General features: G+C 54.9%; 1 protein-coding gene across 1 annotated transcript in view; it reads left to right on the plus strand.

The window, feature by feature from the left end:
- The first annotated feature begins 14519 nt into the window (after positions 1–14519).
- The window catches only part of LOC140110384 (tubby protein homolog), an 82243-nt gene continuing 81227 nt past the window's right edge, over positions 14520–15535 (plus strand). The window contains exon 1 of the mRNA XM_072132206.1: positions 14520–14579. The gene's annotated coding sequence lies outside the window, so the exon portion shown is untranslated. The remainder of the gene's footprint in view (positions 14580–15535) is intronic.

Genomic DNA, 15535 nt, shown 5'->3' on the forward strand with positions numbered 1-15535 from the left:
GAGCGCACCTTCACCAGGAGGGGAGAGGACAGACTAAGGGACACTAAGGAGAGAGGCCCTCCCCGTGCCCAGCCTCTCATACTCCAGAGAGAGCACCTTCACCAGGAGGGAGAGGACAGACTAAGGGACACTAAGGAGAGAGGCCCTCCCCGTGCCCAGCCTCTCATACTCCAGAGAGCGCACCTTCACCAGGGGGGAGAGGACAGACTAAGGGACACTAAGGAGAGAGGTCCTCCCCGTGCCCAGCCTCTCATACTCCAGAGAGAGCACCTTCACCAGGAGGGAGAGGACAGACTAAGGGACACTAAGGAGAGAGGCCCTCCCCGTGCCCAGCCTCTCATACTCCAGAGAGCGCACCTTCACCAGGAGGGGAGAGGACAGACTAAGGGACACTAAGGAGAGAGGCCCTCCCCGTGCCCAGCCTCTCATACTCCAGAGAGCGCACCTTCACCAGGAGGGAGAGGACAGACTAAGGGACACTAAGGAGAGAGGCCCATCCCCGTGCCCAGCCTCTCATACTCCAGAGAGCGCACCTTCACCAGGGGGGAAAGGACAGACTAAGGGACACTAAGGAGAGAGGCCCTCCCCGTGCCCAGCCTCATACTCCAGAGAGTGCACCTTCACCAGGAGGGGAGAGGACAGACTAAGGGACACTAAGGAGAGAGGTCCTCCCCGTGCCCAGCCTCTCATACTCCAGAGAGCGCACCTTCACCAGGAGGGGGGAGAGAACAGACTAAGGGACACTAAGGAGAGAGGCCCTCCCTGTGCCCAGCCTCTCATACTCCAGAGAGCGCACCTTTACCAGGAGGGGAGAGGACAGACTAAGGGACACTAAGGAGAGAGGTCCTCCCCGTGCCCAGCCTCTCATACTCCAGAGAGCGCACCTTCACCAGGAGGGAGAGGACAGACTAAGGGACACTAAGGAGAGAGGCCCTCCCCGTGCCCAGCCTCTCATACTCCAGAGAGCGCACCTTCACCAGGAGGGGAGAGGACAGACTAAGGGACACTAAGGAGAGAGGTCCTCCCCGTGCCCAGCCTCTCATACTCCAGAGAGCGCACCTTCACCAGGAGGGAGAGGACAGACTAAGGGACACTAAGGAGAGAGGCCCTCCCCGTGCCCAGCCTCTCATACTCCAGAGAGCGCACCTTCACCAGGAGGGAGAGGACAGACTAAGGGACACTAAGGAGAGAGGCCCTCCCCGTGCCCAGCCTCTCATACTCCAGAGAGCGCACCTTCACCAGGAGGGGAGAGGACAGACTAAGGGACACTAAGGAGAGAGGCCCTCCCCGTGCCCAGCCTCTCATACTCCAGAGAGCGCACCTTCACCAGGAGGGAGAGGACAGACTAAGGGACACTAAGGAGAGAGGCCCTCCCCGTGCCCAGCCTCTCATACTCCAGAGAGCGCACCTTCACCAGGTCACCCAGAATGTTCCTAACCACCTCATCCACCGGGAGGATTTTACGCTGCGTCGATACTAAGCACCGTGCGTTCCACGTGTGGTACCTGACCACTAGACTGACTAGGAATAACGTGCAGCGGTCCCGGGCACCCAGGCCTCTGAATGCTCCATAGGCCCACTCCGCATAGGAGAGACCGGCCAACCCGGGCCAATGTTTGGAAGCGCCCACCCGGTTGTACACCTCTGTGTTATAGGGGCACTGAAGCAGGAAGTGGTCCATGCTCTCCAGCAGGCCACCGCACTCCTCCCGGGGACAACCCCTTTCCTCAGAGCTCCTACACTTCAGATTGTCCCTCACACACAGCTTACCATGGAAGCAGCGCCAAGTCACGTCCCAAAACTTCAAGGGGATCCTGATGGAATTCAAAAGACCTAAACCCACCCCCAGATCCCGACTTGGGCAATCCCTGAGGGCCAGAGGCTTCTGGAAACGGGCAAACAGAACCCTCTTGTCAAGGACTTTCCTCGACAAGGTCCTGATCTCCTTCAGAACCGGGATAGCTGAAGCCAGAAGATGCCCATGCGGCGTGTGGAGATCCTTCACTCTCCCTCCTGTATCTCATTCCTGGAACAAGGGCCGAAACCATCACAAAGTTATTCACTAGGAACACCACAGGGTTGACCATACACAACCCTCCTTGTCTCCTCGTGCGGTAAGTAACCTCCCTCTTGATTAGGTTCAGCCTATTCCCCCATAACAGCTGGAAGAACAGACTGTAGACCCGAGTCCAGAGGGGTTCTGGCAACATGCACACACTGCCCAGATATATCAGCAATGGGAGCATGTAGGTTCTGATCAGGTTAACCCTTTCCCTGAGGGTCAAAGACCAACCCTTCCACTGGTCCACCTTCTGAGCGGCGATCTTAAGCCTGCCGTCCCAGTTTTGCATGGGGTAATCACCCTGGCCAAATTCGATGCCGAGAACTTTGGCAGAGTCCTGGGGCCCTGGAAGAGTGTCCGGGAGATCAAAGCCTGGATCCCCCTCTCCCAGCCAGAGACTCTCACACTTATCCCGGTTGATCTTGGACCCAGAAGCCTCTGAGTAGCGGTCAACCTCTGACATCACCCATTGCGCCTCCCCTCCCGAGGACACGAAAATGGTGACATCATCGGCATACGCTACCACCCTTAGAGTGGCTTCCGGTGCTGCCCGGTCCATCCCGACTCCCACCAACGGCCCACGATCAACCCTCCTAAGGAATGGGTCAATCGCGAACACGTATAAAAGTGGGCTCAGAGGACAACCCTGGCGAACACCAGACCCGACCTCAAAAGAGCGGCCAATCCAACCGTTCACAAGCGGGAAACTCTCTGCCCCTGCGTACAAAACTTTCAGCCAATTGACAAACTCCCCCGGCAGGCCATACCTCAGAAGGACAGACCAGAGGTACTCGTGGTTAACCCGATCAAACGCTTCTTGCTCCAGCGGTGACTGCTGCATGCTGTGCGGAAGTCACTGCCCCAAACCCACCTCCTCATGAATACGCCGGACCGCTTAGAGCATGGTCCGGCGGTTGTTCTGTACAGCGCAGTGGTGTTAGTTAGCGTTATTGGAAGTCTCTGATAACCCTAACAGTGTAACGCTGCGGCGTTTGTTTTAGCACCAGGAGCTGCGCACTTTAGTAACATCTCCTAGTGCAGTTTCTCGGGGTGACAGCTCCTCTTTAAACGGTCCACTGTTCTTGCAAATGAAGGTCTTTCTGGTATTCATCTTATCAATCTCTGCCTTCAGGCGATTAATCTCTCCTTTAACTTCCGTCTTGCGCTTCTTTGGCGCTGTGTTTGCCCTGGCGCGGGCACATCGCAGCTCCTCCCGGAGCCTCCGGATGGTCTTAGTCGCCTCTTCGTACTCACAGAGGTGGCTCTGGACCCGGGAGGCATAGGTGGACAAAGACTCCCGGGGCCCCTGCACCGCCCAGCCTCCCCCCGCATGGTCAGCCTTACCTCTGTGAGCACTCCGCTTCATGGCTCCAGCCCCGGAAGGAGCGCTGTCACCCGCACCATCATGGACATCAAGCTTCTGGGTTCTCCGCTTCTCAGGGGGAGTAGGAGCCGCATTGCTGCGACTCCGGGTGGAACGTCTCACCCCTGAGTCCTCCATAGCGCTGGCCGGTAGCTGGCTACCCCTGCCCCCCGCCGGCCTGGCTCGGGAAGCAGGAGCCTAGGAGTCGGCTCCCTCGCTCATCCCCAGGAACCTAACTCCCTCCCTGGGAGAAGAGAGAGCAGGCCCTGGGTGGTAGATGGAACTTGCTTGGAGCTCACACACCCAGGATCAGAGCTGCACTCACTATTCTGCTGCTGGTGCAGTCACCGTGTACGGCTGTATTATGTGCATAGATGCTTTCCTGCAGCAGATGGAGTTTCTGGGTGCAGGTATCGGAGCTGTGCTGTCGTTACAGTGTTGCTGTGTGGGCATAAAGCAGCTTTTATTCTCACTACAATAGAACTTTTTTCCAAATGTGAGTCGTGACGCCTCAGTCGGTGGTTAATCACCCGGCACTCGTGTCCTGCGCTCTGCACATCCTCACCACCTATAGTAACATCGCTCTGGGAATAGACGCGGAGGGGGGCAGATACATGGACCCCAGTTATCCTACGCCGGGCTCCATCTGACGGCTGGTGACACGTGCAGCGGGGGAGGAGCCATTAATAACTGGGGTGAAGCTCCTGGAGTCCGAGCAGCAGGTGATACGTGTATCCGAGTCCTGCCACAGAGGATGGAAAATGTAGCAACTGTCCAGGCCACGCCCTCTCCACATGCTCATTTCCCGCCCCTTTTTTGGCACAATGCTGGGGTGCACCTTTAGTCATGAGTTGAGATGATAGGAGTGTGATAGGAGATTAGATTGTGAGCTCTCGGTGTCAGGGATGATGGGAGTAATACATGTGTGTGATAGGAGATTAGATTGTGAGCTCTCGGTGTCAGGGATGATAGGAGTAATACATGTGTGTGATAGGAGATTAGATTGTGAGCTCCTGGGGTCAGGGATGATAGGAGTAATACATGTGTGTGATAGGAGATTAGATTGTGAGCTCTCGGTGTCAGGGATGATGGGAGTAATACATGTGTGTGATAGGAGATTAGATTGTGAGCTCCTGGGGTCAGGGATGATGGGAGTGATACATGTGTGTGATAGGAGATTAGATTGTGAGCTCCTGGGGTCAGGGATGATGGGAGTAATACATGTGTGTGATAGGAGATTAGATTGTGAGCTCCTGGGGTCAGGGATGATGGGAGTAATACATGTGTGTGATAGGAGATTAGATTGTGAGCTCTCGGTGTCAGGGATGATGGGAGTAATACATGTGTGTGATAGGAGATTAGATTGTGAGCTCCTGGGGTCAGGGATGATGGGAGTAATACATGTGTGTGATAGGAGATTAGATTGTGAGCTCCTGGGGTCAGGGATGATGGGAGTAATACATGTGTGTGATAGGAGATTAGATTGTGAGCTCTCGGTGTCAGGGATGATAGGAGTAATACATGTGTGTGATAGGAGATTAGATTGTGAGCTCCTGGGGTCAGGGATGATGGGAGTGATACATGTGTGTGATAGGAGATTAGATTGTGAGCTCCTGGGGTCAGGGATGATAGGAGTAATACATGTGTGTGATAGGAGATTAGATTGTGAGCTCTCGGTGTCAGGGATGATGGGAGTAATACATGTGTGTGATAGGAGATTAGATTGTGAGCTCCTGGGGTCAGGGATGATGGGAGTAATACATGTGTGTGATAGGAGATTAGATTGTGAGCTCTCGGTGTCAGGGATGATGGGAGTAATACATGTGTGTGATAGGAGATTAGATTGTGAGCTCCTGGGGTCAGGGATGATAGGAGTAATACATGTGTGTGATAGGAGATTAGATTGTGAGCTCCTGGGGTCAGGGATGATGGGAGTGATACATGTGTGTGATAGGAGATTAGATTGTGAGCTCTCGGTGTCAGGGATGATGGGAGTGATACATGTGTGTGATAGGAGATTAGATTGTGAGCTCTCGGTGTCAGGGATGATGGGAGTAATACATGTTTGTGATAGGAGATTAGATTGTGAGCTCCTGGGGTCAGGGATGATGGGAGTGATACATGTGTGTGATAGGAGATTAGATTGTGAGCTCCTGGGGTCAGGGATGATAGGAGTAATACATGTGTGTGATAGGAGATTAGATTGTGAGCTCTCGGTGTCAGGGATGATGGGAGTAATACATGTGTGTGATAGGAGATTAGATTGTGAGCTCCTGGGGTCAGGGATGATAGGAGTAATACATGTGTGTGATAGGAGATTAGATTGTGAGCTCCTGGGGTCAGGGATGATGGGAGTGATACATGTGTGTGATAGGAGATTAGATTGTGAGCTCCTGGGGTCAGGGATGATGGGAGTAATACATGTGTGTGATAGGAGATTAGATTGTGAGCTCCTGGGGTCAGGGATGATAGGAGTAATACATGTGTGTGATAGGAGATTAGATTGTGAGCTCCTGGGGTCAGGGATGATGGGAGTGATACATGTGTGTGATAGGAGATTAGATTGTGAGCTCTCGGTGTCAGGGATGATGGGAGTAATACATGTGTGTGATAGGAGATTAGATTGTGAGCTCTCGGTGTCAGGGATGATGGGAGTGATACATGTGTGTGATAGGAGATTAGATTGTGAGCTCCTGGGGTCAGGGATGATGGGAGTAATACATGTGTGTGATAGGAGATTAGATTGTGAGCTCCTGGGGTCAGGGATGATGGGAGTGATACATGTGTGTGATAGGAGATTAGATTGTGAGCTCCTGGGGTCAGGGATGATGGGAGTGATACATGTGTGTGATAGGAGATTAGATTGTGAGCTCCTGGGGTCAGGGATGATGGGAGTAATACATGTGTGTGATAGGAGATTAGATTGTGAGCTCCTGGGGTCAGGGATGATGGGAGTAATACATGTGTGTGATAGGAGATTAGATTGTGAGCTCCTGGGGTCAGGGATGATAGGAGTAATACATGTGTGTGATAGGAGATTAGATTGTGAGCTCCTGGGGTCAGGGATGATGGGAGTGATACATGTGTGTGATAGGAGATTAGATTGTGAGCTCCTGGGGTCAGGGATGATGGGAGTAATACATGTGTGTGATAGGAGATTAGATTGTGAGCTCCTGGGGTCAGGGATGATGGGAGTAATACATGTGTGTGATAGGAGATTAGATTGTGAGCTCCTGGGGTCAGGGATGATGGGAGTGATACATGTGTGTGATAGGAGATTAGATTGTGAGCTCCTGGGGTCAGGGATGATGGGAGTGATACATGTGTGTGATAGGAGATTAGATTGTGAGCTCCTGGGGTCAGGGATGATGGGAGTAATACATGTGTGTGATAGGAGATTAGATTGTGAGCTCCTGGGGTCAGGGATGATAGGAGTAATACATGTGTGTGATAGGAGATTAGATTGTGAGCTCCTGGGGTCAGGGATGATAGGAGTAATACATGTGTGTGATAGGAGATTAGATTGTGAGCTCCTGGGGTCAGGGATGATGGGAGTGATACATGTGTGTGATAGGAGATTAGATTGTGAGCTCCTGGGGTCAGGGATGATGGGAGTGATACATTGGGGCACATGTACTTACCCGTCCGCTGGTCACAGTGCATTGTCTTAAAACTGTTCCATAAACTGCTGGGCCCTTCTCACTTTATGGATCCCCATATCAGGGGGACTTTCATTACAGCCAAGGACCCCTCGCTGAGTTGGATACATATGTGCACCTCTCATGGAGTTACTAGCACAGACCTAACGTTTATTATTATTATTATTATTATGATGTGTAATATGGAATTTACCAACCATCAACACGCACGGCTGTATGCTCAATGAGATCGACCATGCTTATCCTATAAAAGGTAGAAAAACTACAGACCCTTAGTAAATGTATCACTCCCATCATCCCTAACCCTAGGAGATGACAATCTAATCTCCTCTCACACACAATGGGGCTTATTTACTAACGGTCCGTGGCTGCACTTTCACTGGTTTTTCTAACGTTTTCGGGATTAGCGCCACTGGGACAGGTATTTAACTAGAGATTGTGTTGCACACGATCGGATTGTGGCGCACCTGTGCTGCCTCCATGTGACAGAAATCATGGGGGGTGGCCGCTGGATGATCCGACTGATTTGGACTGAGCGCGAGATTTAACTTGTATATTGGGTCGCAAGCCCAAGCACTTACATGCACCAGGAAGAAGAAGGTGAACTCCGGGGACCTGAGCGGGGAAGGGACACATGCAGGATATCAGGTGCAGGATCTTAGTGACTCACCGCACATCGTATTATACACGGACAATGCACTTACATGCACCAGGAAGAAGAAGGTGAACTCCGGGGACCTGAGCGGGGAAGCGACACATGCAGGATATCGGGCGCACGATCTTAGTGACTCCCCGCACAGCGCATTATACACGGACAATGCACTTACATGCACCAGGAAGAAGAAGGAGAACTCCGGGGACCTGAGCGGGGAAGCGACACATGCAGGATATCGGGTGCAGGATCTTAGTGACTCCCCGCACAGCGCATTATACACGGACAATGCACTTACATGTACCAGGAAGAAGAAGGTGAACTCCTGGGACCTGAGCGGGGAAGCGACACATGCAGGATATCGGGTGCAGGATCTTAGTGACTCCCCGCACAGCACATTATACACGGACAATGCACTTACATGCACCAGGAAGAAGAAGGTGAACTCCAGGGACCTGAGCGGGGAAGCGACACATGCAGGATATTGGGCGCAGGATCTTAGTGACTCCCCGCACAGCGCATTATACACGGACAATGCACTTACATGCACCAGGAAGAAGAAGGTGAACTCCAGGGACCTGAGCGGGGAAGCGACACATGCAGGATATCGGGTGCAGGATCTTAGTGACTCCCCGCACAGCGCATTATACACGGACAATGCACTTACATGCACCAGGAAGAAGAAGGTGAACTCCAGGGACCTGAGCGGGGAAGCAACACATGCAGGATATCGGGTGCAGAATCTTAGTGACCCCCCGCACAGCGCATTATACACGGACAATGCACTTACATGCACCAGGAAGAAGAAGGTGAACTCCTGGGACCTGAGCGGGGGAAGTGACACATGCAGGATATCAGGAGCAGGATCTTAGTGACTCCCCGCACAGCGCATTATACACGGACAATGCACTTACATGCACCAGGAAGAAGAAGGTGAACTCCGGGGACCTGAGCGGGGAAGTGACACATGCAGGATATCGGGTGCAGGATCTTAGTGACTCCCTGCACAGCACATTATACACGGACAATGCACTTACATGCACCAGGAAGAAGAAGGTGAACTCCGGGGACCTGAGCGGGGAAGTGACACATGCAGGATATCGGGTGCAGGATCTTAGTGACTCCCCGCACAGCGCATTATACACGGACAATGCACTTACATGCACCAGGAAGAAGAAGGTGAACTCCTGGGACCTGAGCGGGGGAAGCGACACATGCAGGATATCAGGAGCAGGATCTTAGTGACTCCCCGCACAACGCATTATACACGGACAATGCACTTACATGCACCAGGAAGAAGAAGGTGAACTCCAGGGACCTGAGCGGGGAAGCGACACATGCAGGATATCGGGCGCAGGATCTTAGTGACTTCCCGCACAGCGCATTATACACGGACAATGCACTTACATGCACCAGGAAGAAGGTGAACTCCAGGGACCTGAGCGGGGAAGCGACACATGCAGGATATCGGGTGCAGGATCTTAGTGACTCCCCGCACAGCGCATTATACACGGACAATGCACTTACATGCACCAGGAAGAAGAAGGTGAACTCCTGGGACCTGAGCGGGGGAAGCGACACATGCAGGATATCAGGAGCAGGATCTTAGTGACTCCCCGCACAGCGCATTATACACGGACAATGCACTTACATGCACCAGGAAGAAGAAGGTGAACTCCGGGGACCTGAGCGGGGAAGCGACACATGCAGGATATCGGGTGCAGGATCTTAGTGACTCCCTGCACAGCACATTATACACGGACAATGCACTTACATGCACCAGGAAGAAGAAGGTGAACTCCGGGGACCTGAGCGGGGAAGTGACACATGCAGGATATCGGGTGCAGGATCTTAGTGACTCCCCGCACAGCGCATTATACACGGACAATGCACTTACATGCACCAGGAAGAAGAAGGTGAACTCCTGGGACCTGAGCGGGGGAAGCGACACATGCAGGATATCAGAAGCAGGATCTTAGTGACTCCCCGCACAACGCATTATACACGGACAATGCACTTACATGCACCAGGAAGAAGAAGGTGAACTCCAGGGACCTGAGCGGGGAAGCGACACATGCAGGATATCGGGCGCAGGATCTTAGTGACTCCCCGCACAGCGCATTATACACGGACAATGCACTTACATGCACCAGGAAGAAGAAGGTGAACTCCGGGGACCTGAGCGGGGAAGCGACACATGCAGGATATCGGGTGCAGGATCTTAGTGACTCCCCGCACAGCGCATTATACACAGACAATGCACTTACATGCACCAGGAAGAAGAAGGTGAACTCCAGGGACCTGAGCGGGGAAGCGACACATGCAGGATATCGGGCGCAGGATCTTAGTGACTCCCCGCACAGCGCATTATACACGGACAATGCACTTACATGCACCAGGAAGAAGAAGGTGAACTCCAGGGACCTGAGCGGGGAAGCGACACATGCAGGATATCGGGTGCAGGATCTTAGTGACTCCCCGCACAGCGCATTATACACGGACAATGCACTTACATGCACCAGGAAGAAGAAGGTGAACTCCGGGGACCTGAGCGGGGAAGCGACACATGCAGGATATCGGGTGCAGGATCTTAGTGACTCCCCGCACAGCGCATTATACACGGACATTGGGGCAGATTTACTTACCCGTTCCCGTTGTCCGACGAGGATTCGGGTCTGCCGCAATTCCCTAAGATCGTGCGGCCGAGTTCCTGCATCCGCCGGAATTCACCTGCTTCTTCCCAGTTAAATGTGGCGCAAAACGGACAAAGTCGGGAAACCTGCCAAAAATGCGGTCCGCGGACCCTTAGTAAATGTGCCAAAGTGTGTCATAGGAGATTAGATTGTCAGCTCCTGGGGCCGGGATGCTGGGGGTGATAGGATATTAGATTGTCAGCTCCTGGGGTCGGGGATGATGGGGGTGATAGGAGATTAGATTGTCAGCTCCTGGGGCCGGGGATGATGGGGGTGATAGGATATTAGATTGTCAGCTCCTGGGGCCGGGGATGATGGGGGTGATAGGATATTAGATTGTCAGCTCCTGGGGCCGGGGATGATGGGGGTGATAGGATATTAGAGTGTTAGCTCCTGGGGCCCGGGATGCTGGGGGTGATAGGAGATTAGATTGTTAGCTCCTGGGGCCGGGGATGATGGGGGTGATAGGATATTAGATTGTCAGCTCCTGGGGCTGGGGGTGATAGGATATTAGATTGTTAGCTCCTGGGGCCGGGGATGATGGGGGTGATAGGATATTAGATTGTCAGCTCCTGGGGCCGGGGATGATGGGGGTGATAGGATATTAGAGTGTTAGCTCCTGGGGCCGGGGATGCTGGGGGTGATAGGAGATTAGATTGTTAGCTCCTGGGGCCGGGGATGATGGGGGTGATATGAGATTAGATTGTCAGCTCCTAGGCCCGGGGATGATGGGGGTGATATGAGATTAGATTGTCAGCTCCTGGTGCCGGGGATGCTGGGGGTGATAGGATATTAGAGTGTTAGCTCCTGGGGCCGGGGATGATGGGGGTGATATGAGATTAGATTGTCAGCTCCTGGGGCCATGGATGATGGGGGTGATATGAGATTAGATTGTCAGCTCCTGGGGCCGGGGATGATGGGGGTGATAGGAGATTAGATTGTCAGCTCCTGGGGCCGGGGATGATGGGGGTGATAGGATATTAGAGTGTCAGCTCCTGGGGCCGGGGATGATGGGGGTGATAGGATATTAGATTGTCAGCTCCTGGGGCCGGGGATGATGGGGGTGATAGGATATTAGAGTGTTAGCTCCTGGGGCCGGGGATGCTGGGGGTGATAGGATATTAGAGTGTTAGCTCCTGGGGCCGGGGATAATGGGAGTGATAGGAGATTAGATTGTCAGCTCCTGGGGCCGGGGATGCTGGGGGTGATAGGATATTAGAGTGTCAGCTCCTGGGGCCGGGGATGATGGGGGTGATAGGATATTAGAGTGTTAGCTCCTGGGGCCGGGGATGCTGGGGGTGATAGGATATTAGATTGTCAGCTCCTGGGCCCGGGGATGCTGGGGGTGATAGGATATTAGAGTGTCAGCTCCTGGGGCCGGGGATGATGGGGGTGATAGGATATTAGATTGTCAGCTCCTGGGGCCGGGGATGATGGGGGTGATAGGATATTAGAGTGTCAGCTCCTGGGCCGGGGATGCTGGGGGTGATAGGATATTAGATTGTCAGCTCCTGGGCCCGGGGATGCTGGGGGTGATAGGATATTAGAGTGTCAGCTCCTGGGGCCGGGGATGATGGGGGTGATAGGATATTAGAGTGTCAGCTCCTGGGGCCGGGGATGATGGGGGTGATAGGATATTAGATTGTCAGCTCCTGGGGCCGGGGATGATGGGGGTGATAGGATATTAGAGTGTCAGCTCCTGGGCCGGGGATGCTGGGGGTGATAGGATATTAGATTGTCAGCTCCTGGGCCCGGGGATGCTGGGGGTGATAGGATATTAGAGTGTTAGCTCCTGGGCCCGGGGATGCTGGGGGTGATACACTGAGTCTCGCTATCAATGGCCTCCTTCATGCTGCAGTCAGTGACTGGGGGTCTGTTCCCGCTCCCCCCCCCGGTGCTGCTCATGAATGTTCAGTATTGAGGGTCCGGATTTCTCTTGGATCAGATCCTTAAGGCGTTTGTGTGGCGGCAGGTGCAGAGGAAGGGGAGAGGATTGTGGCCCCCCAGACCCGGAGACATGAATGGGGGCCACATGAGGTAATGCGCTTCCTTCCTGGGGGCGTCTTATGTCCAGGAACACAAGGAAGTGTTGTATCCGAGAAAGCCCCCCAGCCAGCAGGAAGCCCCCCCCCACCAGCTATGGGGGCGGCCCCAACCCCCTGGGGTGTAATGATGGGTCTGCTGTACAGAATTGCCATTCAGCCCCTGGAAAAGCTGGGTCAATCCCTGCTCTGTATCCTGATCAGTCATTCGGATCTGTGTATTATTCATACTTGTACTAATATAAGAACAGGATGGGACCCCCAGAGCCCCCCACATGGAGCACAAGGCGGGGGGGGGGGGGGGGGGGGTCACATGATACATTGTTTATTACAGCTGAGTCTTTGTAGCTTTGTGTCCTTCTTCAGCCTCAGGATCCCAGAGATCCGCGGGGCCCCCGATACGTGATGTCTGCTGCGCTGCATAAAGTAAGTGCCCCCCAATAGATAAGGAATCCCCGGAAAATTGTGGCTTTCCAGGACTTCTATTAATGCAGTAGAATTGGGGCCCCCGGTTTTCCTCTAGCGCCCCCTGTAGAGCAGGTGCTGGATGATTGCAAAACACACATGAATGCAAATGAGTTCAGGCCCCGCCCCCGCGGAGCTGGAGATTGGTTTTCCTGCTTACAGGTCACTTCTGCTGCCCCTAGTGGCCGCTGCGTGTTTGACTCGTTCAGGTCCCTTCCTTCTTGGCTGCTGGTACTTGTAGTCCTCCGGCATCAGACATGGAGGGGTTAATGTTCGGGCGCTCGGTATTCTCCAGGGTCTCTGTCTTCTCTCTCGCTGACACGTTGCAGACCCTCCGTATCATCTAATGCACAAAGATCTAATAATCCACAAGACGAGATCTCTGAGCGCCCAATTATCTGCCAGCCCATTATACAGATAACAATCAGTCTGTCCGGGCCCCGGGCCCTCAGGGGGAGGGGCCACCGCGCTGACATTCACCTCCCTACATAATGGATCCGATGAAATGACAGAACCAAGGGGGGTCCAGCACAGAACCAAGAGGGGTCCAACACAGAACCAAGGGGGGTCCAGCACAGAACCAAGGGGGGTCCAGCACAGAACCAAGAGGGGCCCAACACAGAACCAAGGGGGGTCCAGCACAGAACCAAGAGGGGTCCAGCACAGAACCAAGAGGGGCCCAACACAGAACCAAGAGGGGTCCAGCACAGAACCAAGAGGGGCCCAACACAGAACCAAGAGGGGTCCAGCACAGAACCAAGAGGGGTCCAGCACAGAACCAAGAGGGGCCCAACACAGAACCAAGGGGGGTCCAGCACAGAACCAAGAGGGGTCCAGCACAGAACCAAGAGGGGCCCAACACAGAACCAAGGGGGGTCCAGCACAGAACCAAGGGGGTCCAGCACAGAACCAAGGGGGAGGTCCAGCACAGAACCAAGAGGGGTCCAGCACAGAACCAAGGGGGGTCCAACACAGAACCAAGAGGGGTCCAGCACAGAACCAAGAGGGGCCCAACACAGAACCAAGGGGGGTCCAGCACAGAACCAAGGGGGGTCCAGCACAGAACCAAGGGGGAGGTCCAGCACAGAACCAAGGGGGTCCAGCACAGAACCAAGGGGGAGGTCCAGCACAGAACCAAGGGGGCCCAGCACAGAACCAAGGGGGTCCAGCACAGAACCAAGGGGGGTCCAGCACAGAACCAAGGGGGAGGTCCAGCACAGAACCAAGGGGGAGGTCCAGCACAGAACCAAGGGGGTCCAGCACAGAACCAAGGGAGGTCCAGCACAGAACCAAGGGGGTCCAGCACAGAACCAAGGGGGGTCCTACACAGAACCAAGAGGGGTCCAACACAGAACCAAGGGGGGGTCCAGCATAGAACCAACAGGGGTCCAGCACAGAACCAAGAGGGGTCCAACACAGAACCAAGGGGGTCCAGCACAGAACAGATCACGGGGGCCCCGCATATTCTGGGGTGTCGTGTCGGATTTGTTTGCTCCTGGTTGTAATGTGACATCGATGTGACATCATCCGTGCTCTGATACTTCCTAATATTATAATTATCCGAAAATGCATCTTGTGTTTGTATTTACAGCGTTCTGGATGATGAGAGCAGTAGTCTACGGCAGCAGAAGCTCGACAGGCAGGTGAGTCCCACGACAACATGGACTGATCAATAACAAGTCTGAAGTATAGAATGTTATCATTAGGGATGTCATGAGCAGGGGCGGGGCTGTGACCACCTCTCAGGCAGGGGGCGGGGCTGTGACCACCTCTCAGGCAGGGGGTGGGTCTGTGACCACCTCTCAGGCAGGGGGCGGGGCTGCGACCACCTCTCAGGCAGGGGGCGGGGCTGTGACCACCTCTCAGGCAGGGGGCGGGTCTGTGACCACCTCTCAGGCAGGGGGCGGGGCTGTGACCACCTCTCAGGCAGGGGGCGGGTCTGTGACCACCTCTCATGCAGGGGGCGGGGCTGTGACCACCTCTCAGGCAGGGGGTGGGTCTGTGACCACCTCTCAGGCAGGGGGCGGGGCTGCGACCACCTCTCAGGCAGGGGGCGGGGCTGTGACCACCTCTCAGGCAGGGGGCGGGTCTGTGACCACCTCTCAGGCAGGGGGCGGGGCTGTGACCACCTCTCAGGCAGGGGGCGGGTCTGTGACCACCTCTCATGCAGGGGGCGGGGCTGTGACCACCTCTCAGGCAGGGGGCGGGGCTGCGACCACCTCTCAGGCAGGGGGCGGGGCTGTGACCAACTTTCAGGCAGGGGGCGGGGCTGTGACCACTCAGGCAGGGGGCGGGGCTGTGACCACCTCTCAGGCAGGGGGCGGGTCTGTGACCACCTCTCAGGCAGGGGGCGGGGCTGTGACCACCTCTCAGGCAGGGGGCGGGTTTGTGACCACCTCTCATGCAGGGGGCGGGGCTGTGACCACCTCTCAGGCAGGGGGCGGGTCTGTGACCACCTCTCAGGCAGGGGGCGGGTCTGTGACCACCTCTCAGGCAGGGGGCGGGGCTGTGACCACCTCTCAGGCAGGGGGCGGGGCTGTGACCACCTCTCATGCAGGGGGCGGGGCTGTGTCCACCTCTCAGGCAGGGGGCGGGTCTG

Source organism: Engystomops pustulosus, unplaced genomic scaffold (assembly GCF_040894005.1).
Source record: "Engystomops pustulosus unplaced genomic scaffold, aEngPut4.maternal MAT_SCAFFOLD_267, whole genome shotgun sequence".
Taxonomy (NCBI): domain Eukaryota; kingdom Metazoa; phylum Chordata; class Amphibia; order Anura; family Leptodactylidae; genus Engystomops; species Engystomops pustulosus.